Source organism: Strix uralensis, unplaced genomic scaffold (genome assembly GCF_047716275.1).
Source record: "Strix uralensis isolate ZFMK-TIS-50842 unplaced genomic scaffold, bStrUra1 scaffold_116, whole genome shotgun sequence".
NCBI lineage: Eukaryota > Metazoa > Chordata > Aves > Strigiformes > Strigidae > Strix > Strix uralensis.
Window position 1 is genome coordinate 1 of NW_027436758.1, and position 25,926 is coordinate 25,926.

Sequence of the window (25,926 nt, forward strand, 5' to 3'; positions counted from 1 at the left end):
TTGGGGGGGGGGGCGAGGTCGTCGTCTCTCTTGGGGGGGGCGCGATGTCGCCTGTCTTGATCGGGGGGGGGGTGGGGGGCGAGCTGTCTTCGGGGGGGGGGGCGCGAGGTCGTCGCATTTCTTGGGAAGGAGGGGGCGCTGTCCTCTGTCTTGGGGGGGGGGTTGATGTCGCCTCTCTTGGGGGGGGGGGGGGCGATGTCGTCGCTTGTCTTGGGGGGGGCGATGTCGTCGTCTGTCTTGCGGGGGGCGAGTTCGTCGCTTGTCGTTGGGGGGGGCGCGAGGTCGTCGTCTGTCTTGTGCGGGGGGGGGATGTCGTCGCCTGTCTTGGGGTGGGGGGGGCGAAGTCGTCGTGTATCCTGGCGTGGGGGGGGGCTGAATCGTTGCGTGTCTTGGGGGGGGTGGGGGGGCGCAGTCGTCGCCTGTCTTGGGGGGGGGCGCGAGGTCGTCGTCTGTCTTGGGGGGGGGGCAAGGTCATCGTCTGTCTTGGGGGGGGGTCGAGGTCGTCATCTGTCATGGGGGTGGGGGTCGAGGTCGTCGCCTGTCTTGGGGGGGGGGGGGGCGAGGTTGTCGTGTATCCTGGCGTGGGGGGGGGGCTGAAATCGTCGCCTGTCTTGGGGGGGGTGGGGGCCGAATTCCTCGCCTGTCTTGGGGGGGGTGGGTGCCGATGTCGCCTGTCTTGGAGGGTGGGGGGCGATGTCGTCGCCTGTCTCGGGGGGGCGATCGGGCAAGGTCACCTGTTGTGGGGGGGGTGGGGGGCGAGGTCGTCGCCTGTCTTGGGTGGGGGGTGTAATAAAACATATATGGTATTTGTTATTCAAATCTCAAGGGGAAAATGAAGTTGTAGTCAGGATGTTGTGGCCGAACAGTTTTGTAATTCTCTTATGTAAATAAGAAATAAGATATATGTATATAGTTTCTATTGTTAAAATCAGTTGTTAGAAGGGAGCTAAAATGGCCCCCATCTCCAAGCCACTACAAAAACACTTGTGCTGAGTCATCCCCCCTTCTGTGACGGAAACCTGAGAAAAGCCCGCGAAAACAGGAGAAAAGCCCGGGAAACTTGTTTACACCTTTGCAGACCCCTCAGGGTACGCCCATCATGAATATGGATGAAGCCTACACTATAAAGGGACTCAGTGCTGTCCTGTAAGGTGTGTGTCTTGGTAGAGCAGAGACTCCCGGCACACCCAGCGCTGTTTTGCTCACTCGCCGCTTGCTAATAAAATTTTATTCATCACTAAAAATTGAGAAGTGGTTATTTCCCACTAAATTACAATTAATCAATAACACCTGTTCTTATCTGATTCATAATCATTAATATCCATGGGAATTTCGTGTCAGCATTTAAACTCTGGGAATACAGACCAACGCAAGTGAAAAACCTCCATGCAGCTGAGTACTGATAGGAGAACCAGTTTCTCCTCCTCTTCAGATGTGGTAGTGCTGAATAAGGAAGAGAGAGTCTTTTGTAATTGTCAGCCATTCTGTTACTGTCTTTCAAAGTGCTTGTTTTGAAGCTGTTACTTCCCTCCTGATGGCATTATGAAGGTCCATATAAAAATGCTGAGTTGGAAAAAAAGTGAAGACATTCAGCCGAGCAAAACCAGTACTTTACATACATGAGGGTAATTGTCTGTGGGGGAGCAGTCAGGAACAAAGGCTTTTCTCTACCAAGTTCTCTCTACCAAATGCTCTGTCACTTGTTACAATCATTTTTATGACGATGAACAGTAATTCTCAATCTCTGGGTTGTTAACTTGCCTGTTTTTCAATTACATTTTGTATATTTAAGTTTGATAGTTAAAGATAAGCAGCAGTACACTGAGCCAAATACTTAGGTACAAGGTAGAGTGGATGGGAGCAAAGGACAGTGTATTTGAAATGAGATTTTTAGCTTTTTTACATACCTAATAGTTTGAATCAATTACCTGGCTTTTCCTTTTTTACAAACTCTCTGCAGAATAGAACTTAGGGCATGGAAAAAAGATGATTCACCTCTTAACACCTACTTTATCTTCACTGGCTTGTAATCCTAAGCAATAATCAAGGACTAGATTCTAAATGTTTACTAATTTGTGGAGTTTATTTGAAATGTCTGAACTAAGGCACTGAAGGTTTTTGTTTCCTACCAAAGATGGGCAACCAACAGCTCTGCCAGGGATCAGTTAAAGTTGTGGAGAGTAAATGCACCTGCAAATTAAGTTGTGATTGTCTAGTTGGACACAGAGAAACAGAGGTATCGGCAGGAAAAGCTTTAGAAGGAAAAGGTTCTTGCTGTTTTGTGACTGCTGCATGCTTTTTTTCAGTTGGGATGAAAGACGGCAACCACAATCTCTAACCACATCTCAGCACTGCCAGAGAATAACTGTAGAAACCACTTGGGCCACGACAAAGTCTGGCCGCAGGGATGGGCAGGCTGGTAAGACCAGGATACACCTGTGTACTCTTCTGACTGTTATTCCCTAGTCTTGGCTATTGTTGTTATGTTCTAGTCCAGACAGCTTTTTCCAGGTAGCGTTCATACCGCCTTTCCTGGACATTCAGCTTGGCACTTGGGCCAGGAGATCTATCTATGCCCTATTTGTCATCAGTGAAGTGAAAGAACACGCCTCCTGAGGGCTGTTCAGACTGCCAAAGCTAAACTCCCGCTTAGACAGGAGTGCCTTTCTCCATCTTTCTCATCCTTGATGAAAGTGAAGGGGAGATGAGCTTCAACTCTGTGCAGGGGAACCGGGCTTTTTATTAAATCAACAGGTTTTGTTTAAGTGTCACAGAAGGCATAATTGAAAGGAGCCTGCACTGGGAGGTGGGTGGGGAGAAAAGGAAAGGAACTGATGGTCTCAATATAATCTTTCTTGGCCTCAATCTGGCAAAGATTTAGGCATATGACTAAATTTATGCCCTTCACTTCCTCTATCATCTGCAATCAGTTTCCCCTCTCAGATGCGTTAGTGTTGGGGGAAAGCAGAATTCTCATGCTAGCTAGCTGTTGTCATAGTAAGGCTTAGCTTTCCTGTGATGGCACTGATAATACTAGAGCACTTTGGGTCCCTTTCTAAGTACTTTGTCATTGCATTTTCCAGATAAGAATTCTACACAGTTTTAGAGCTGGTTTTGTCCCGTTTGATTTACACATTTATCATATGTCATTATATAGTTATGTTTGACTGTTAGTCTTCTAGTCCTGCAATTTAAAGGGAGAAAGAGCATTAAAACATATTTCAAACAGGTGTCTACCTAAGGCTAGTTGTTTTTAGTACGTTTTTTTCCCAGTTCTGAAAAGAAATTAGGAAGAAATACTGAACTCCTAGATGTGGTTCTTTCCTTTTGATACATGTGATATGTGAATATACCTAAGCCAACAGTATCTGATTTTTTGCAAGGAATGCTATTAATATTTTCATGTTACTTTATTAAGCTGTACTGTATTTGCTTTATTTTCAAAGGGGAAAAAATGAATAAGAACTAGTATGACTTTCCTGTAATATAGAAACAGGGTAAACATAGAATAGAAATGTAAACAGAAATGGCAGAGTGCCAGCAACCCCTTGAACATAAATCTGCCAGCAGCTGTGCCAGAAGTCTGTTTCATTACACTCTTGGCATTGGTTAATAGAGTTTGTGTAAATTGAGAAGATGTGTACATGCTACTTCTCTCCAAAATACGACCAAAGCTTTGTATCTGCATGGCTTTGAATTAGAATAACACCACTGGTGCTCTGTAAGATTTTTTTTTTGGTTCTTGGGTAATGGATTTACCTGTGGACTGCACCTGTTTGGTGCTTATTTTAGCTTAGTCTCAGACCAGGGACATAGGAGGTCCACAGAATGAGGGAGGACGAGCCTAAAAATTTCAGGCCAGGTTGCCTGTGATAACATGCCTGAAAGGGTGTTTTGGTTTGGTTTGGGTTTTGGGTTTTTTTTTTCAGTTCCATTGGTTTTGAAACTGTAAGGGCTGGAGCACAGCATATTTGATCCTGTGGCAGAGTATCTTAACCCCAGGGTAGTCATTAGTTTGCTGAAGCTGACTTGTAGAGTTAGAGAATTGCAGCCTGGCTCTCTGTGTTTATAAACAAATAAATAGAGGTGACAAAAAGCTGGGAGTCTGAAGTGCAGGCAGGGATGGAATAATCCAGGAAGTGTTTGCTGTGCAAATGTGTAATATGCAGTGAGTCAGTGTAGCAGACTTGTTCACTGTTCTGAGTCCATTTGTGTCCTGGATTTCTTCAGCGTACTACGTGTTTGTAGTCCTCTTCCCACCAGATTGCTAGTGAAATATATAGGAAAATATTTTAAAATAAGCAAGTAGTTTCCACCTACTCCTGTTCAGAAAAGAAAACAGAAATCCTGAGTAAACGTTAATATTGAAAGAACTGTAAGCATCCTCAATTTTGTTTGCCAATATTGCATCTCTACCTGGATTGTTGTCTTGCAGGTTAGACTGAAAACTGAAGTGGCTCACAGGGTTTATTTATAAAGTTAGGATAAAAGGAAGAGGAAAACTTCACTTTGGTTGCACCAAAGGGTTAGAAATTCAACCTGTAATACATGCCATGACTTCATTGACGGGTGTTGTAGTTCTACCTAGTTCTTGATTTGCAACAACTTATATATATATAAAATATACAGAAATTAATATAAAGGGATGTAGAGTAGACATTAATATACTGAATGTGTATCTGTGGTATAAAGGCAAGAGAGTGCAGTACCTCTTAAAAACAATACCTGCTTTCAGCCAGTTGTGCTGTGATGCATCATCTCATAAATAGTATGGATAAAAAACCAGCAGACAGCAGGTCTGGAGCCAATGGCTCAACTGTGAGAGTAGCAGGATAGTTTATTTCTGCTTGTTGTCCTGTTTTGAAGAGGTGACATTATCACTTCCATCATATTTCTTCTGGATTGTGTTTTCTAAGACATTCCAGATTTTCAAACACTAAGTATAATGTGAGACCTTCCCATCACCAATTTAGCTCCAGTGCAGAATATGAGAAGAGCACAGGCTGCCTGCATCAGGAGTGAGTTCATGATGTACTGTGGTTCTACCTGTGGCTCACAGCTGATGCAGAATAGGGTGAACAATTCATCTGCTCCCAGTTTCAACTTTATTAATGCAAAAGGCTCAGGTCTTTTTGCCCTGAATGCCAAATGGATTGCACTGTAGTTTGCTTGTGCCCAGAACAAGCAATGCTATATACACCTGAGAACATGAGATTACTTCATTTTAAACCCTTACAGATGATCCCGTAATACATCAAACACTCTAGTTTTATTCCCGTTGTCTTAGTTTACATTGCAGAAGAGCTGAAGAATTCTGAAATCAGAACTGAAGAGGGTATGTAAAACCTTTCATTCCAAAATTCAACAAGTGTAAACAAAAATTATATGTAAAAGGTGATACTTTGCAGTGCAGAAATCAGTTCATGTGATATTCGCCAGTACAAGAGTCTGAAACTGTTTTGATAAAGCAGCACCTTGGTCTGAAACTTGATATTTCCACAACAATACAAAATGTTAGGAAAGTGTTTTCTTCCATTCGTGCTGGAGAGCTTACAAGATCAGGGAAACTTGCTCACTTAGAGGACTCACTCACAAGGACTCATCTGTCCTTGTACATAAAACCTGTCAACTGATTTGGACCGTCTTTAATGTTGCTCTGTTTCTTATTTTCTCCAGCATTATTTGATGTGACATTTGTTGTTGTTATGTGCCATTGGTCTACACTGCCCCTGAACTTTTCAGTGACCTGAGCATAATTGTGCAATATTTACAGCAAAATATTAGGGAAATATTTAATTAGAAATAAAAGATTGGAAAGAACCTCAGTAAGGTGTCTAGGCCATGCCTTTTCCTTGCTTTAAGTCAGGATCAGCTCGACCTAGACTGTTCCTCACAGATATTTAATTTTTCCTAAAAATTTGCGGCAATGGACAGTTGAGTCTTCCGGTGCAGTCTAATGCTTGTCTAACTTCATTCTAGGAAATGCCTGAAGTCTAAAGTGAATTTCCCTTACTGCAGTTACTGCTTAGGAATTCCTTCTAGTTTCTCAGCAACTGTGATATATCTCCTTTGCTGTTAGCTGTTCCAGATTTGAATATCTCTTCAAATCTTTCATTTCCTAGACTAAAACTTGATGTTTTCATTTAATCCTTTGTTAGTTATTCCAGAAGTTTACTGCCTGAAATTGAGCACAGCACTTGAAACAGGTACTGTATTCCATTGCAGAGCCAGCGGGCTGCTATCCTACCACGAGGGAATGTAAGCGTGCAGTTAAAGGTGACTTCCTTTTGTTGCACTAAGGTAAAAAGTTGCCACCCTTCAGCTGAGATACAGTAACTGCCTATCTGTCTGCTCTGCAGTTGCAGAGAAAAACAGATTTGCAGGAATGATCCCCTGTTCTGCATCGGGTGGGTTGGTTGTGGAGTCAGTTTCTGTGTCAGACATAGAGAAAGGGGCAACCGTTACCAGCTGGGGACAGAGCAGCAAGGATTCCTCATGCCCTGAGAGGTCTGAATTAACAAGGAAAGTTGGCAAAGCGTAACCAGCCAGCTGCCTAGAACTGCTAACAAGTGGTATGAAGGTCCCTGCCAGTCAAGGCAGCGGCCGCCTTGTTTTTGGTTTAAACATAATTCAGTAAGTTAGGGAGTTCTCAAAGAATTTCACAGGTTTGGAAGCACTACAGCTCCTTCTAGCAGTAAACATACATAGCATGCTTGCCTTCCTGCCCTCTTCAGGGCAATCGCGTTTGGGCTAGCAATTACAACAGTTGCTTATGCATTAGGATATGAGGAAAAGGAAAATTTGGAGTGTTTTAATCATCAGAACACTAGTTACTGGTTTTTAGGGAGAAAACTCTACTTGTTCTTTGTTCTCAAACGTGCTTTCTTCGTTTCCCCAGCTTCATGCGCCTGTTTTTCTGTGGCTTGCTCCCAGTTACCTAAATATAATGTTGTGTCCCTAGCCCAGAAGGGGAGAGAATGTCACATTACCTCTTAGGAGGCAGTTGCTTAATACAATGTCCCTTTCTGGAGGCAATTAGAATAGCTCTTCATTCTTTGTAGGTGTTTTTCAGGGGAGGGCCTGTGTCCTGTACTAATTTTAGGTGTAAGGAGGAGAGACGATGTGACCTGGTTTTAGTTTAAGAACAATCATCCATGTAGGGACTGGCAGTTTGTGTGAAGAAATGACCTTCATGTGCAGGGCCAGAATTCAATTACCGCTTCTTTTCAAGTACACGCATGGCACCGCAGCACAGCTCACCCGGTTTTATGTCCACTTGATATTTAATATATTTCATTCAGAAAATGGTGTTTTTACACTTGGCTGTCTCAAGGGTCAGAGAGTAAATCAGTGTCACAGGATTACCAGTGCTGCACAGGGAAAGCCAAGATACTAAAAAAGCACGAGGTCAGACGCATTCAAGGTCACACTAGCCCCACTAAGCTGTTGAGGAAACAACGTGACTACGCAGACAAAAACTTGAACGTTGATGCTGATGCCCAAGTAACTTTTTGTGCGGGGTACAAGGCACACCTCGAGTCACAGGAGCGTGCGGGTGGGTGCCCTGAAGCGAAAATGACCCCGCAGCCGGTTACTGGGGCCAGGGGTGCCGGCTGCCGGGGGGACCGTGCGAGTGGGGGCCGCCCCAGCGCCCCCCGCCCCGGCGCGCTCCCGGAGCCCCGCAGGTGCCGGCGGCGGCCGGGAACGCGCATGTTAGCCAGGCGTTGGGGAGGGGGGGGGTCGCCGCCGTGTCCCCGGCGGAGGACGGCGACCGCCCCTCTGCAGCGCGCTGCGGGCAGGACGCCTGCGCCGTGCGCTGCCGGCGGCGGAGGGCGGGCGCCGCATCCCCAGAGCTCGGAGCTGCGGGCACGGGCGCCGGCATGAGCGGAGGCTCCACCGCGCCCAGCCGGAGCTGAGCCGGGAGACAAAGGGGAGAGGTCTGCCGCCATGGGGGAGCCGTTCCGTGCCCAGCCCGCCGCCCCGGCGGGGCCGCCATCGCCCGCCGCCTCCTGCTCGCTGCTCGGCGGGCTGCTGCAGAACGGCTTCCACCCCCCGAGCCAGCCGCTGAGCCACGGCGGCTGCGGGGAGGCGCCGCACCCGCTGCTGCTCCGCCCGGAGCTGCCGCCGCTCAGCCACGGCTCCGCGGCCAAGAAATGCCGGCTGCGCCGGAGGGTGGACTCGGGCCGGCGGCACAGGCCACGTAAGTGACGAGCGCGGCGGGCTCAGCGCGGCAGCACTGCGGGGCGGCCCCCTCCGTGCGGCGCTGCCGCGGCCCGGCCGGGCCGGCGTCGCCATCGGCCCCGCTGTCAGGCGGCCGCGGGTCCTGCCCTGCAGATCGCCGCCCGGCCGGGGCTGGCGGCCACCCGGCTCCCGCGCCGCGGGCGTTCCCCCCCGCCGGTGGCGGCCCGGGCGGGCGGAGCGAGGGCCCCCGGTGCCGGCCAATGCGGCGGCGGCGCCCGGGCACAGCCCCGCTGCCGCGTGGGCCGGGCCCGCCCTGCGCCAATGGGGCGGCGGCGGGCGGGGAGCGGCGGCCCGGCACAAACGCGGGCGGGCGGCGGGCGGCATCTTCGTGCCGTGCTGTGCCGTGTCCCGCGTCGGGCGGCGCCCAGGGTCCTGCCGGCCTCCGCCGCCTCCTGGACGCGCCCATGAAGCTCATAGAGCCCAAGCAGTGCTGTGAGTAGCGCCTGGGCGGGCGGGGGTCGGCCTGGGTGCCGCTGTGCGGCGGGAGGGCGCAGCGGTCTTGGTACATGCGCCTTCTCCTTCCCCAGAGGCTGGCAGAATTAAGAAAAAAGTAGACCTGGGAGCTGAGTGCAAATCATTCGGACTGAGGCGGGGGGGGGGGGGGGGGGGGAAGTATATTGCAAGCACGATAAATTTGTAATACACTCCTTACGGTCATTGCTTGTGGCTTTGGTTGGTTTGGGAGATGTTCATGAACTGGCTGCTCATGTTTTGTTGCAAGGCTGTGAGTCTCAGACATCCATATTTGTAATGTACTTAATTGTATAAAGTTTGTTGATTAATGGTATGTTTTACTTACTTGATTACAGCTGACTTCTTACATTTAGGTATGGAGCTATTCAATAATTTCATGGTGAAACTCTACAAGTAAAGCAATCCCATGGAATTGGAGTACTCTGTTTCTTTACAGTCTCACTTTGCTAGCCCTTCAAATAAAGCAAACGAATGTTTTCTTCTTTGTTAAAAGTTCAGCATGTTCCAAAAGGGTAATCAAGGATAGTCAGGATCGCAGCTACCTGCTGCCAAAACTTAAAGATGTTTCTTACTCAGTAGGAAGTAGTGTGCATTCAGCTAGTCTGGATTACTACTTTTTTCTTTCTTTTGAAATGAATACTTAAAAAACTTTTCTGTATAAGTCAGAAGAATAGTCAGAAGGAGCCTTGAAGAGCTGCAGCTTTCACAAGGCTACTTATTAGCCAGTGCCTTCTCTGGCGTTTTTAAATGTTTTTGCTGAGCTACACATGCTATTTTACCTTAGAATGTTCTCAGTATTGATTAATCATACATAGTATTTGTAGATATTTAATTTAGTCTTCTACCAAATTTAGCGTATTGGTGACAAAATCATTCTCTGACAGAAACTGGTTTTGTAGTCTTTGTCTAGCTTCACACTTTCATTCAGGAACAAAAACTGCAGAACTTGGACTAACTTATGTTTTGATTTGGTGTAACTAAGAAGGGTCAGCACTTGCATATCAAACTCTTCATAATGTTAAAAACTATTTTGAAACAAAGAACGAGGCTTTTATGTATTCATGTAATCACTTGAATAAGAAAGAATGGGGAATTTGGTATTTCCCTCATGTTACCGAAAAACTCGGAATAAAACTTATCAACACCAATTTGATGCAGATAAGCAGACACTTCTTTATTAACGGCTGGGTGCACGGGTGAATCCTTTCACCAACGACGCACACCATGCACCAAAATCATACATCTTATGTGGAAGTACTCATACATATTCATTAAGTATTCATGCATAAACATAACAATTCCTGGAAATCATTATCATACTCTCCTCCTATTTCCGATTCTGCACAGTAGAGTCCAGAAGCACCTGGAAATGGGTCTGGGGTGTAATGTGAGTCGGTGGGTAATGAGTCGGTGGTCGCGATCTCCCCCTGTCGGAGTTACCTATTGCCTGAGGACACTGTTTCTTGGCTTAAACTTACATGTTGCTTCAGCCGATTTCCCTATTTTCCCATTAATTTGGATTCTGACATCTCTCTGCATTCTTTCAGGTTATTAAATACCTTATAAGTAAAATTATCTTGAATCTTAAGCCTGTTATCTATAGTTCTAAATGTTCCTACTAGGTGATTCTGACCAATTCTTTCGGCCTTGGTACAGGGCTGTACAGGGGAGTTCGTAGTAGCCTCGGTTCCTGTATAGAGTGCAAATGCAGCATAGGATTTTTACTAAATATCTCTTATAATTCTATATTCCTATTAAAATTAAACAAATTAATACTAATCTATATTAATAACATATCAAATCAGTAACATTGGTATACTGCTGTTGGATTGGGGTGTATTTATTTATTTAAAGTCTCATGAACAGCAGCTTGTAGTTGGCACCACCTGTCAGCTTTTCAGTGACCAGTATAAAAGGAGCTGATGGTTTGTTTCTTTGGGTGGAGGTAAGCCTGGGGTGTTTGTCATCTCTGCTGGAATCTGCTCTTAATACCTGTTTAACAGAGCATCTTGTCTCAGGGACTTCTTTTCTAATGCATATTAGGTGATGATTGCTGGGAGTTCTGTGTTGTTACTTCATATCAAACTAGTTGTCAACAAAATCCCTTTGAATATTGGAGCATTTTTAAGAAAGAAAAGAATGTGGTAGAATTTTCTTCAAGCAATTGCAGTAGAAGCCCTAAAAGCATAGATCTAGAACAAAAAAAAAAAATAATTTTGAAAAACATGGCAAAAAATGAAAGGCGAAGCATTGAAGAAGTGGTCATAGGACTCGGAACTGACCTTGTTTTGGTTCTGTTGTTCTGACTTACCAAAAATATTCTGAAAATAAGAATTCAAAACAGTAAGTGGAAACATGCATATACTGATTATCCTTAAAGATTCTGTAAAATGTAGGGAAATTTTATTACAGCTGTGCTCATAGAACAGGAAGAGGAAGATGTATCCTCAGGATATTTTCCTGCAATTTTGGAGCGTTTTTGCCAGACTTCCAACAGTGATGTGATAAAAGCTTCCAGACCTCTCTGTTTGGAAGAGCTCTGCCTTGGGTAATTTTCCTGCCGTCCTCAGCATGGGCCAAGGGGAGCTGGGGGGGCTGAAGCTTTGGCAAGAGCATGGTTTTTTTTTTTTCCCCCTGCAACTTTCTCTGTCAAATGGCCCTCAAGAAAAATAGCCTTCGCTTGTGCCTTAGACCCAGAGCCAGCACATGGTTCATCAAATGCATCTGTTATCTAAGTGCAGTGAAAGGTGGGGAAGGAGGGAAGAAAACAGGTGAAAAAAACAGAGTTTGTTTTTTGTGGGTTTTTTGTTTGTTTGTTTGTGGTGATGTGGGTGTGTTCGGGGTTTTTTTTAATAACTAATTAAGTTCTCTGATTTGATTTCTTCTATGCCCAGGTAGCACCCATGCCAGCAGGAAAGGGTGAGGGGGCGATGAGGCCCCTGGGTGGGAGAGGAGGCCAGAGCCCACCTGGGGAGGCAGGAGGGGTTGAAGTGTCTCACAACTGTTGGCTGGGGGATTTGGCAGGCCTGACAGCAAACAAAAAGGAAAATCAATATTGTGTTTTGTTTCTACCCTTAAGAAAGGAAATATTTTAAAAGGAAAAAAAAATCAAGAAAAACAATGAATGTATTTCTTTCAGTACTGAAAACAAGAACCAGATTCATACTGCCAGATTCGGTCTGCAATCACCCTTCCTTTACTTTTTGAATATTATTGAGGTACACACGTTTATGACTGATGAGCTTTCTTAATGGAAAGCACCATGTCTGGCAGCAGTGTGACAGCCGCAGGGATTTCCAGCTGGTGCCCCGGCTGAGTAGGTAAATGGCTTAGGATGCAGGTTGCACCCCCCTGCAGATGTTGTTCTGAGCCCTCTGCAGTTCCAGACTGCACTGCACTCTTCGTGCTGGTCTTAGAGCCCTTCCCTCAGCTGGCCTCATGTGAAGGATTGCAGCAGAGGAGTGGGAGGCTCCATGGGAATTTCCTTTGCTGAGCCATCAGGGCTGGTCTGACCTGTGCTGTTGTGTTTTAGGGCACTGCCAAGCACAGGAGTGTTCTTCTGCCTGGCTGGGGCATTCCTGCCACGTAGCATTCCCATTTCTTAGTCTGAAGGACTCTGTTTCAACAACCCAGTGAAGTTTTGTAAGATGTATTTAACACTTAGTAAACAAGCCCTTGAGCTGGCTCGTGTTTTTGCAGTTAATTTAGTACTTTACTAAGCACAGCTACACTGTTGGTTTCTAAATCTGGTGCATTCGGTGTCTTTTTTTGTCCATACAGCACATTTGAGAAGGGTTTTACTAATTGCAGTTCAGTAGTTCAGACCTGTTGTATGTTGAGATCACTCTAATTGCATTCTCAGAGTATGCATAGAGCTTGATGGTGACGCTTATGACTTTATTTCGTTGAAATTGCTACTCCCATCTCATCCATGGAAATGCTTTCTGTCTGAAACACAGCTGCATTATGATTTGCTGTGATAAATGTTAATTGATAAATGAGAGTCAGCGTCTCTTGTTTGAACCTTATTACAGATTCCAAATTAAAACTCAGAAAGCATTTTTCTGGATGCATGAATGGTAAAAGGTATGGGGAAGAATAGGTTTTGGAAAATATGTAGAAGATCCCACAACTGGACAGGCATCATGTTTTTAGCACGGACTGATTCTTGCATTAATCATTAAAGCGAACACTAAAGTGACTCCCGTGCTAATGGATTAAAGCAATGCACTTAACAATATGTATTCCCTGCTCATTGATGTGTGAAAAATCTTTGTTTCCAGCTTTTGTGAATATATTTAGGAAGGAGGTGATTGATGCTCCTGCTACATGCAGTTTTATTGCAACTCAGAGCTGCAGCTGCCTCAAGTTCAGCAAACAGAATCTCCAAGTAAAGATTAAAAGCAGTTTCCGTCTGTGGGAATACAGTAATTCCTGAACTGGGAGAGGTCTGGGTCCCAGTGCTGGTGACCAGATCTCAAAATCATTGCACTTCAGCCAGCAGTGGGAGCTCTCTGGAGCAGATTTCTGTTTGTGGTCATTTATTAGCTAATGTGTGCAGCTTCATTTTGCATGGATGATGTAGCTGATGCATGTGAGGTCCACAGTGCCTCACAGTCAGGTCTTCACATGTTTATCCGCATTAGGAACCTTGTGGTGGGAGTACAAATGCACCATGATCACTTGGAAGACTTACGAAATGACACAGCAGCTCTGATCTGTCAGTCCAGTTCATGATTTCAGTCATTGTCAGTGCAAGATCTGCTGGATTCATACAAAGGTGTATTTCAACACCAGGTTTGTTTAGAAAGGGTAGGAGAGTGAATTTGTACTGATGTATATTCAAACTGTCCTGGCACCAGACTCTTCTGTTGATTTAACTCACCTTAATGCCATAATTCATTAGAACCAACTCCATGGATACGTGTACAGTAAGTGATGCTTTGTACTGAGCAGTGGCAAAGAGCAAGGGTTGTTTTCTGTTTAACACGTGTACAGCACACACAGGTTTGCTAGTCTAATTCTACGTACGTATGGATCTATCTTAAGGTTAATTTTTTTTTTAGATGAACACCTGTAGTTCTGCATAGTGGAGCCTGTTGACTTCAGAAAGTATAATTGCATGTGAAATGTCACACAACCCTTTCCACTTAGTTCTGTTTAAGAATTTTGCAGTAAGCAGGGTGCTTTATCCCAGCCTGTGAGATAGCGATGTTGGTTTGAGTTTAATAGGAGTGTGTTTAGTGTATGTGTTCAGAATGTAATATGTGTGTTTTTGTGGATGTTGACAGTGCTTACGTATTGTATAATGAGCGTTGTCTGTTTTAAAGATTGGATAGAGGATTGCTAGGTTTTAAGAATGAGGGGGAATTGTTTCTGTTACTATTTGGTGCATCAACGTCCCTTCCTTATGCCTCTGCATTGTCTATGTTTCTCTGTTTTTACTCTCTTCATTTATTGTAGAATGTGCTTCTTCCAAAAATTGTGTTCAGAAGACCGCTTAGAATATGGAATTTAATGGCATAGGAATGAAAGACTAATTAAAATGAATGGATTGTGAGGATGTGGGCTTGGGCTGGAGGAGAAGGAATGGGTGTACGTGGCAGGTGAACAAGGAGGCGGTGGGTGATACGGAGCTGTGGATGAGGTTGTGCTGTTCTGATAATGCCTTCTGTGTCCTTACCATTGATCAAACTGCTGTGGATTTTAGAAGGTGACTCAGGCTTTGTTTCTGTGGTCTGGTCTGTACAGATGTACAAGTGCAGTGTTTGGTTAAATTTGTGCCAGCTCCATGTAGGTGCTGGGATCTGTCCATGGGCAGCTGACAGGAGGTGGATTGGAGATACCTGAGCTTCAAACATAGAGTGAGGAAAACAGAATTCTGCCTCTGCACTGCTCTGCTAGCAGTAAGGCTTTTGCTTTTTCTCTCTCTCAAATGGTTTCTTCTAATATTCCTCACTCTCCTCTCTGTAAGATCACTTTTGTCTATAAAACTTACTTTGCCTTATCATCATCTTTTTTCCTCTTTTTTTTTCCCTCAATCCTCTTCTTTTCCTCAGGATTCTTGTAGGATTCTTAGCTGTAACCTTTCCTGCTGCCTCTGCTGGTTTGGCTTGCTGTCTCGTGATTGAAGACTGTGCTTCTGACCTTACTCTTTAATTTCTACAAACCTGTGTGGCACCCCTCAGAAGTGCCTTTGAGTGGCTGGAGCTGAAACCTGGATGAACAGTTCTTACTGAACCTGTTTGCCTTCGGGTGGCCATCATGAGACCGTAGTTGGTGGAACTTGGTCAAGAAACTCTGGTTTTCATTGTAATATCCCTAAATAATTAAGTGTGCACACCAATCTGTGTGGACTAGAAACGCAGCACCATAATTTTCCATACCCTGCTGCTTCATTTATTTATACATTTTTAATTATATTTAAATTTAAAGCTCTGCTTTCTAGGAATACTTTTTCCATGACTTTTTTTTTATATTCCAACTACACTAATTTATTTCTTCATACGCTGTCCCGTTCTGCTTAATTCTGTAGTAAAACCTATGACAGACAACTTGCTTAAGAGCAGTACAGGTAAGGCCGTGTAGTTCAAAAGTAGTTACTTGTTTGAAAAGAATTTGTAACTTGAATGAGTATCATCTGACAGTATGTACAGTAAAACTTTAAGGTGGTTTGCTCTTTCTCTTGTTTGAAGTAGAATAAGATTTTGCTTTAGGAAATTGGCTTCTTTAGAGCAGTTGAGTACTTTCAGAAGTATTCAGTGTGCACATCTATATATTACTGAGAGTGAAGCAGCAATAGGAGATTTATCAGCTGACTGATGCTGATTACAGACATCTCGTTCTGCAAATAATTTGTTTTCTTTCAGGTAAAAAATGAGGATACAGTAATTTTTCACCCAGTTAAATCCACAGTGTATTAACTTTCTTTGCCAGTATGGATTTTCTGTATCAATAGCGATTTTGAGAAGAGAGACCTTTTATTTGCTCGTGGAAGAGGCCAAGCAGCACACACTGACCCATTCCCTCATTCAGACTGCAGCTGGAATTGGGTAGTGAGGCTTGTAATGGACTAAATGAGCTGTCGGAACTTTGCACTCCCTGAATAAGATTCAGCAAGCTTTTTCCTAGTTTTTAGAAGAAAGAAGATACTGAAAATTGAGATCTTCATGTACTTTGTACAAGAAGTAAATTTAACTTAGGAGATCCACACATAGAGACGTACACGCAGTTGCTGAAGTTTTATTCTTTAACAATGAATGAGTCTGATTCTGAAAATTCCCAAGTTTGTGGGAAATCCCAAATTCTGAAGTTGGAAATGGCTTTAAACTCTGACGCTGTTCTGGTGTTTGACCATCAGCGAGAACCTTGTATAACTTTGTCTGAAGTTACCCTTCTGTAATGTCATTGTCTGTAGGGTGGGTGTGTGGCTCCAGTAACACCTACAAACCACCCAGGGCATTTGGATGAAAAAATTCTGAGAAGTCTTTGGATGATGATGATTTTACAAGGTAGTTTTTAAAATAGCACTTTGAGGTTTGAGTGGTGTGGGTGTTTTTGTTTGTTTGCTTTTTTTTGTCTCCTCTTGAAACATTGTTTAAAATGGTGATAAAATGTGTGCCTCTGGCCTTGTGCAGTTTTTCTAAGTGTATGGGGTTTGGGGGGTTTTTTTGGTAATGGTCTTTACTGGAGGTTCTTTGTTGCTTGCAAAGTTCATTCTGTATGTCAGTTGAATCTGAATTTACTTGTAAAACACGAGGCCTTGGTTTGTTCCTGTAAATTGCTGGGTCATCTTGGTTGACTATACTATGAAATCTAGTATTTGGTGAACTCTGTAAGATAACTCTGCGTTAGAACAATTAGAGACAGTGTGGTGCCACTGGCTCCTTGTGGACAAGCCCTTTGGAAGCTGCACTTCTGCTTTAGTTCAGGGGATGGTTAAAGTGCTGCAGAGGCTCAGACAAGGCAAAGGCCTCCCAGGTTCTGCCACACAGTTCACACGATCTGCTACGCGCGGGGTTCTCCATCGTACAGTGATGCAGTGGGATATTCACATCAACAAGGCTTTATTAAAATACTTGTCATTTGAATCCAAAGGTAACAGACAGACAACCTTCAGTTTTTTCAGGAAAAATATGTGTGGTCGTTTTATTATCAATTTAACATTGTCTTCTAAACCCAGACTCTGTTGTGGATTTAATTTTAAGTTGATCTCTGCTCAGTAAAATACTTAAACCTATGGTAGATTTTTGCTGCAAACAATGGCTTAGGTGAGACTTTTCTTTTTCATAGTTGTTTTCTGTTATGAGAAAGTAGAGATGTAAAGAAAACCAGGGGTGTTCTATGTATTAAAGCATCCCTAACTGTCACACCACCCGGTGGTTCCCTTGTCTGCCTCCTGCGGTTCCAGGTTCTGAGCAGTACCAGGAATTTGGATGTTCAGATCGTCTGACGTGGTAGGAAGGAGTACTTGGGTGTGTGTTTTATCTTTACCACTTACCTGGAGTGAAACAAGAAATTTTTTTTTTTTGCTTGTTCAGATTTATTTGAAGGAATAATGTAATTCTAGTAGTGAATCAAAGGCAATTTTTTTACCCATTTCCTGAAGCCATAGTTATAGGCAAATAATAGTGTTTTTATCTGCAGTGAGAACATGTGTACATTGTGAGTGGTCCTGGTACAATGAAGTGTTGATTTCAACTATTTCACTTGTTCTGATTTCTGCTGTCATTTAGCTTGTGCCTTAAGTACTTAGTGAGCAGCCTTTTATTTATTTATTTTCTAAAAAAGGTACTGTTATACTCTTAAAGACGAAGCATTGCAAGTATTAAGTGATTGTGAATGTAGTGTCAGAGGATTAAAGCCCGGAGCTCACTTTCCCTGTGCAGATACAGTGGTTCCTTGTTCTGGTCAGTGTGATGCCGTGGAAGAGACTGATCACTGCAGTATCTCCCTGCACAAACTGCCCTGAGATCCTGCTGATGGCCAGGCTGCAGCATCAGGCTTCAAGTCTCTTGATGTGAGTCCTTCTGTTTGAAAACCCTCAGGGAAGAAGTGTACCTGTGATACTGCCTGGAAGAGTTAACTTGTTCAGTTTTGAAATTAGGGCAATTTTTCTAATTGTGCTACTTCCAAGAGCTGTTCTGTTGTTGGTTTACCTTTCATATATGGGAGGTTCTGCTTTTGAGAGGCAAAAAAGTTCTGTAGGATTTAAAAAGATCAGTTTTTATAACACCGATTTCTGATCAGGTGTACATAGGGAGGTGGCCAAAGGTAATACCAGCAGTGGTGACTCTGAAAATCTTGGAGTAAAAAGCCTTGTTCACATTTTTTAATATTTGATTAAACAGCTTAGAAGGATTTCCTGGTAGTTATTTGGGCACTAACAAATGGTCAGGCTATTGTAATATGTATGTTAAGCTCTCTCCAACGTTCAGGTGTAATCAGGATCCTGAACCTGGTATTAGCCCTCTCACTGATCATATGGGCCGGGTATATTGATGGAGTGACACTGAATGTCTGCAGGTGCCTGACTTGTCACACACACGGCACCTCTGGGCATGTGAAGCAGGTGGAGTCTGCAGGTGTGCAAGGGTCAGCAGGTGTGTATTGTATGAAAAAGGACCTGTCAGTCACACAGTGTGTTCCCTGGGTTTCGGTGAGAGCATTTCATGGGTAGAGCATTACACCAATGATCCTTCTCCCAGAGGCAGGGAAGGCGAATCACCAGGACACTGGTACCTGCCTAAAGTCACCAGAGAGTCCGCTGGCAGGAGCTGCCTCTGCATCTCATAAATCTCTTGTCCATTTTATGTCCACACAACCACAAGAAGACATTCGTATTGAATTATTTTCTTAAAAACTCTGGAAGTGCTGCTCTATTGTTACAGGCATTGTATTTCAGAATGCTTTCAGGTGTTTTCAAGCGTTATAATTCTCCATATTCAGAGAAAAGAGGAAAAACGCAGACCCCTTTTTTTTTCTTGCACTGAAAAAGGGTTGCACACCCAGATGCAAAATCCCCTCCCAAAGCAGATTTTACAGCTCAGTTATTAACCCCTGGAAAAGAATTCACACTGGGAGTGCTGACAGTTCCCTAATTACAGAGATTCTAATAGAACCCGTAATAATAAGGTAGCACCCAAGTTCGCTGAGCTGCTGTGTCAGCTGTCGAACCCAAGCTCACAGAAATCTCTTTCTGAGTGGAAATGTGGGGTGGTGCCATTCAGGGCTGGTTTGCATCTGCTGTTCTCGGTGAGCATGCTGGCTGATGTATGAAATGGTGTTTTCCTGCCGTTAGGGCTGCCTGGCCTGCTGCTGGAGGTGTGTCTGAACACAGCTGAGGTTATCTCTGTGCCTTTGAAACGAAACCCAGTGCATTCTTAGACTAGATAAACACCAGTGTTATTCTGGGCAATTGAGGAAGGATTAGCAGTGTTAAAAATGTTAATTTTTCTTTTTCGTTAAAAAGATCCTTAAGGCTAACTTCACTTTGAAGCAGCGGTATTTCAGTTACAGTGCAATAGTCTCCACAGCAACACTTGCCCACACGGGGTGGGAAACTGATACACCAGTGACCCAATTTTTCAAGGTCTGTCCACTTTCCATTCTGCTGTGTCATAAGCTAAAGATTTTTCCAACTTACTTTAGACTATAGAAACTAGTTAATGGAGTTGGACTTGGTGAGAGCAAGGGCCTTGAAGGGGCATTGCATGTGCAGTGCTGGAAGTTCCCCTGCGGAACAAATCCTGTCCCAGGTGAGCTGCCGTCCAGAAGTGAGCACTGGGTCACGCTGGGTGCTGTAGGCAGACCACAGTCTCTAGGAGCAGCTGATACTTGGACTTTTTTTCTGGGCTGTGAACACACTGCCAACACAACACCTGGTAGTGCCAAACCAAACATCTGAGCCTGGGTCCTTCTAAGAATTGACCTGATTGAGCTGTAACTGGTAGTCTGGTGTGCTGCGAGACTTCTGGAGTAGGAGAAAGATAGAAAGGGTTGCTGCTAAAAACAAACATCTTCTGTGCTTGATTTTTAAAACATACTTTCAATATGGGATGAAAAAGTACATTTTTAGAGTAATTTTGTGTAGTAAACAGGGCATTTGAGATAACGGTGATGATAGTGTTGATGTGTCTTCAGGAGCTAATCTTTAACATAACGGCTTCTCTGATGGCTGCTCAGACAATCACATTGATCACTGAGTGCTGCTGAGACACAGACTGTGCTTCCAGCATTGATCCATGACAGCATGAGAATACTTTGGGTAAGTAGTCATGTATAAAATTAACTGCAGTTTTATTTTTCAAGTGATGTAATGTCAGGAAAATTAAAGAAGTCTTCACCCATATCAAAAAAATCAGTTTTATTTCATATTTATTGATTATAGTGTTTTAATTAGCATGACTTCATTTCTAAAAAATTAGCAAAATTGTATTGTTTTCCTGAAAGTAAGCAGTTAAGTACTAACTGAAACATAGTTAAATTTCTTTGGCTCTTAGAGCTGGAAGGAACAAGTTGTTTTTGCAGGTGGATTCATAAACATGGCTGTAATATCTAATAATGCAAAGTCTCTTTTCTTTTATGTTATAAATTAAGACAAATGCCAGGATCTGGTTTTGGTGCTACTGGATGTCCTCTCCTGCTAACATTCATTTGGGGGAAAAATGACTGGAAAATGCTGAATAAAGCTTGAAGGCCTGAAGCCATAGGCTGGGGCTCTCCCAGACAGCTGCTGCTTCAGCTGCAGCCATTGAGAACCCTCCGCAGAGCCGCCTCGGAAGGGCCAGGCGCTGCCTTGGGCTGGCAGCCATTTTTAGGCTGTTCTAAAAGCCGGTGGGAGAGCAGTGCTTACCCCTGGAGCCCAGGCTGGGAGCGCTGTGTGCAGGTCATTGCTGCTGACCTAAATCCCAGACCTGGGGTTCAGTGCTGTGCAGTGTGTGTGCTGCACAGCTCAGGGGGCAGCAGGCAGTCACTGCTAGTGCTTTGGGACTGGGACCACCAAAACTGCAGGTCAGGGGGAGACACGAAGGGAAAAGCTCTGCTGTGCCCTGCAGCCACTTACAGCTGCTGTACAGTTTTCTTACTGTTTCTGTTTGCCATGTCCTGATGGCTGTGGTAGTATGGTGTGTGCTATTTAAAGCTGACTGATAAACCAGAGCCAACCCAAGGTGTTGCAGGATCCCACTTCTCTTGTCCCTTAATCAGCAGACAAGCCATTGCCGTAATGTGGTGGGACAAAATTTCTTGTCCTTTCATGTTGCATCACAGCGAGAACAATGCAAGAATAGATCTCTGTCAATTTTTTCAGTACTTCAAGCTAAAATATCTCAGTTATTTTAAAATGTTCATTTTGAGATGTCAGTGATGATCCATGAGGCTGGGAAGATTCTTAATTTATGAAACCAGTTTGGCTGTCACATCTCACTTTTCAAACTTAATGGATTCAAATTCCAAGTTATTTTTCCCTTGCATTCTGAGTCGCTCATTTTATTTTGTTGATCTGTGATAGAGAAGGTGGCTGAAATAAAACTAGAAGAAAAAAAGCAAAAATTATTAATGTCCAGGTGATAAGGATATGTTCTTGCCCTTATCTCTTCTTCTCGACACCCCTCACCACCTTTAGCCTCACTTTTTTCTGCTTTCCATGCTTCCAGTTTGAAACTGGGTTTTTTATCTTTTTGGTCTGCATTTTCTTCCTGTTGCTCTTTGCTGTGCTCAGATCCTGGTTCTAAAGAGATGGTGAGTCTTATTTTCAGCACTCGATGACTGACAGTGGAATTTCTTTGATGAGGCAGACTGTGCCTGTAGAGTCTGTTCTTTGGCTCTGGCACCAGTACAAGCTTTCCCGAGGGCTCGCTGCTGAATGTGATGCTCATCTCTAGTCTAGACAAAACCTTGGCACCTTTGATTCATTTACTGTCTCTTTTACATTTCCTTCCCTGTATATCCAAACACTGATATTGCTTGGAGTCATGTTTAGAATATTTAGTACAAGCAATTAGAGAGCTTTTTGGCTACTGTCTTTTTATTTTTAGAATCTCTGTGAGGCAGAGTGAGGGAGTTACCTCTGGGGAGTGCAGCTGTCAGCATGTGTTTTAGATTCCATCTGTGGCAGAACTGAATTTCTGCATGGCTCACCAGACCAACCTGCAGCCAGAGGACTGGCTCTGAAGAAATCCATGCTTTTGGTTCCTGAGGTCTTTGACTCAGTCCTGAGTATTCTGGCAGTCATAGCCAGAACACTTCAGTGTTTTGTGGTGGGTCTTTTTGGTTTGTTTTGCCTTTTTTTTTTTTCCGCACCAGGAGTGGGACAAATACAAATGCTATTAAAGAAAAAGTACAAAAAACTTCAGTGCTGGTAGTGGGTCATTACCACAGGTAGTTACAAACTGTACAACAGAAAGAAATTTGCTTGCTTTTGAAATGTGAACCATCTTCTAAATGTAATAAGGGCACAGAGAAGTACGCTGTGTTGAGAAGTGACCCTACTTGTTTGGAGAGCAAAGCACGGAAAGGCAGCCCTGCAGCTGGGGGTCAGCTGGGACCCACTGAAGCCAGGAGCAGGCTGTTGGGTGCCCGCCGCGGGGGCTGCAGGAGCCGGTGGTGCCGGGGCCAATCCTCCAGCCCAGGGGGGCTCTTGCCAGAGCCAGCAGGTTCTGCGGAGGGCAGCGTGCCTGGGCAGCGAGCTCTGGCCCAGCACTGCTCTGCTCTGGGCAGGGGCAGCTGCTTTTGTAGGACAGTGTCACTGGCACAGAGACTCAGACGGGGCAGATGGCACTTGCTGGATGTTTTCCTGAGATTTCTGGCACAGCAGAAGTTGTCTCCAAGAGTCTGACAAAGTTGCCCGTGTAATCCGTTTGTGTTTGTCAGTGCAAGGAAAACAGATTTTTCAGTGTTTTTAATTTGCCTTTAAATAGAGAATAGGAAAAAAAGATCCTAACTCTGTATTTTTTTGTCAGACAACAGCTTAGAACCAGAGAAGAGATACTTATGAGTAAAATAAAACATTCAAATTACCTTAGTGGATCATTGGCAGCAAATTATGTTTCTGTGTTTAAAAACAATGACATATTTTGATTTTTAATTGGAACTGGGCACGCAACTCCTTGAGGTTTTTTGAAAGCTTCACCATTCCCAAATGCCACCTTCAGAGATGTACACATTACAGAACAGGTTAAACTGCCCCTTCAGTTTTCTGCTTGAAATGTGTCATAACAGTTCAGTTAATTTTGTTCAAAACCTGTAAATATAAAGGTTGTGATGGTAAGTAACAGAGCTTTGTCTCTCTGCCAAAAAGGCACTCAGTAGCATCTTGCATTGTCACTACAGATTTTGGACATAATAAAAAAGTAAGCAGTACTAATAATGACCATAGCAAAAACTGATCAATAACACCACTCTATAGATATCCTAATAGCAATTAAAGTGGGAAGTTCATGGTAGTTTTTAATTTTGCAAGGGAAAAAGACTCACTGAGTAAATGCTCGCTATTCCTCTGTGAAACTTCTTGTGAAGGGAGAGCAGCACGAGCCAGAACTGTGGCCTGATTTCACATGTACATCCAACTTCCATCGTGGCTTCGAAGTGTAGAACGGAGAGTCACATGCAGCTGGTTTCTCCATAGCTAGAAAAGTTAGAAACAGAGGGATTTCTGTATTTTCAGAATGACCTCTTGTACTAAGCTACACATTTTCCCCAAAGCATTGTTTAATAAATCTGACACACTAATGGAGTAACTTAAGGTCTGCAGGGAAATGAAATAAAACTTGTCATCTTTTAAACTCTTTTAACCCTGATCTACAGCTTCTGAAAGAGCACTGGGGACGGGGGAAACGGATTTTTGTGGGCTTTGCAGTGAAAGAATAGGTAGCATTATCAAATGAAAAGAGCGTGTTTGTGTTGGTCAAAAATAACCATTGCATGCTTGTGGCTAGGCGTGTTCTTAGGAGGATTGATGCTTAAGTCACTGAAAGGAAGGAGAAGAAGAAGTAATGACTAGAGAAGAAGTTAGTATTAAATTGGAATGAAACTAAACAGAAATCATAGGCTACTATAAAGTTAGTCCTCCAGCATTCTGGAAAAGTCCTACTAAACTGAGAGTCCGAGTCCTGTTTCTGTTCTGTTATTTATGTAAGTGAATGGTGTATCTTAATCCAATTTTAAATGAGGGAAGAAACCTCCAGAACTGCTACCAATTTAACTTTATCTTGAAAGTCTTAGTGTGTTTTACCTGAAAAGTTGAGTTGCGAAGGAGCCTGGCTGGTGAGCTGCAGGAGGCGTGTAACACTAGCTTCTGGCTGTGCGTCCTTCAGAACGTGTTTAAAACGTGTCTGAGATACAGATGATTGGCCCGTGCTGTGTATTCTCAGTGGGTCAAGGAAAATACTGTTTCCTGAGCAAATTAGTATTTTTGGCTCTTTTTTTGGTGTGAAGAGAGGTGAAGGACTGCTATGTTCCAATGCTGGGTATAAGTTAGATTCCTTTCTGGCTGACACAGATTTTATTAATGACACGTACTTGTAAATCCTGTTCGGGTAAATGGAGCAGTTAGAAGATCAGCATCACAGAACATCACAGCCATCATTTAGATGCCAAGAGGTTTTTCCTTCATAAATAGACAAGAAGGGCAAAAGAGCAGTCCGGGGTCATGAAAGAATACTTGGAGTGATACGCGTTCATATGGTTATCATGGAGCAGTTAGGATCACAGTCTGTATCTCAGTTTCCTGCTCTTTCATAATTACAGTGTGACGTTTAGTTACAAATCCTTATTCATATTGGTATGCTCAGCCATCGTTTACTGAAAGAACCAGGACAGTAATTAAATCAGGCACACTGCCTTTCTTTTCTCCTTTGATTTTATATGTACATTGAAATGAAATGTCTTTTTTAATAATAATATCTGCAAGCAGAAAATAAATGTAATCATAATCATTGTGACAAATCAAAGCATACCATCCTATTTAAAGCAATTCTGCATTTTTAGATGGCAAGGGTTAAGTAGGGTGCCAAGTGCTGCTTTTCTGTCCTGCTTTGTGAGTGTACCGGGTCTGGCTGAGCCAGAATTGGTTTTCCCCTGTAACAGCCCTCATGGTGCTGTGTTTTATGTTGGGAGCTGGCAGGGTGTTGATAGCACACTGGTGTTGTGGCTACTGCTGAGTGGTGCTTACACAGCACCAAGGCTCTTTCTGACATTTCCCCCCCCCACAGTGGGACGGGGTGGGCAAAATCTTGGGAGGGGACACAACCAGGACAGCTGACCCGAACTGACCAAAGGGATATTCCAGACCATATGACGTCTGCTCAGTATAAAGCTGGGAGAAAGGAGGAAGGGGGTGGGGTCACCCTTCGTCCTCCAAGGCAACCACTACGCGTATCGGAGCCCTGCTTCCTGAGAAGGCTCGACATCGCCTGTTAATGGGAAGTAGAGAATAAATCTGTTTTCCTTTTTTTGCTTCCGCGCGCGGACCTTTGCTTTGCTTTGCTTATATTAAAACTGCTGTTGTTTTACCCACAAGGGTTGGATTTTTTTTTTCCTTTCTTATTTTCTTTCCCGTCTTTGCCCTGTTGAGAAAAAAAGGGGAAGGGGGGGGGAAGTGATAGAGCGACTTGGTGGGTACCTGGCATTTAGCCAAGGTCAAACCACCAGAGTCTTTTTTGGCGCCCAACGTGGGGCGGGACAACAGCAGTTTATATTAATTGTGCTATAGCTATAGCAGTTAGTAAGCGACAAGCTCTTGTGCTGGTCACAGGTTTGTTTATTGCTCTGCTTTTCTTTATTTTGCTAAGCTCAGGAACATGCTGGAAGAAATTGGGAACATCATGAGTGGTTTTATTCTGCAAGCTCCCGAAGTACTTATTAATTCTTATGTTAGCTCTTTGATACTGTTCATTGATGCTATTTGCCTATTGTGGGCTGTGTGGAGCTCGTTAGGTTTTTGGTGTAAGAGAAGGCAAATTTTGGGTGAGAGAATACCAAAATGTGCCCTGAGGCGGCCTGTCCCTGGGTGGCAGAGGGAGTGGAAGGATTTGGGCAGATTCCTAGGACGGTTATCACCTCCTGTAGCCTGGGATCTTACCCCTGAACAGGCAAGCAACCCCGCAAAATTGACACAACACCTGATAGAAGGGTGCCTTGTCTATCCCGATGAAAATCAGCAACTCCTAGCGCTGTACTGGGGCCTGGCCTGTGCTTATCGAGCTGCAGTTC

At 44.0% G+C, this 25,926-nt stretch overlaps 1 long non-coding RNA gene across 1 annotated transcript in view; it reads right to left on the reverse strand.

Moving 5' to 3' along the window:
• Window positions 1-22,036: 22,036 nt before the first annotated feature.
• Window positions 22,037-25,926, reverse strand: part of LOC141938497 (uncharacterized) — a 31,430-nt gene continuing 27,540 nt past the window's right edge. Inside the window, exons 7-8 of the long non-coding RNA XR_012627311.1 lie at window positions 23,191-23,341; window positions 22,037-22,957 (exon numbers count right to left, since the gene is read on the reverse strand). This is a non-coding gene — a long non-coding RNA (uncharacterized LOC141938497). The remainder of the gene's footprint in view (window positions 22,958-23,190; window positions 23,342-25,926) is intronic.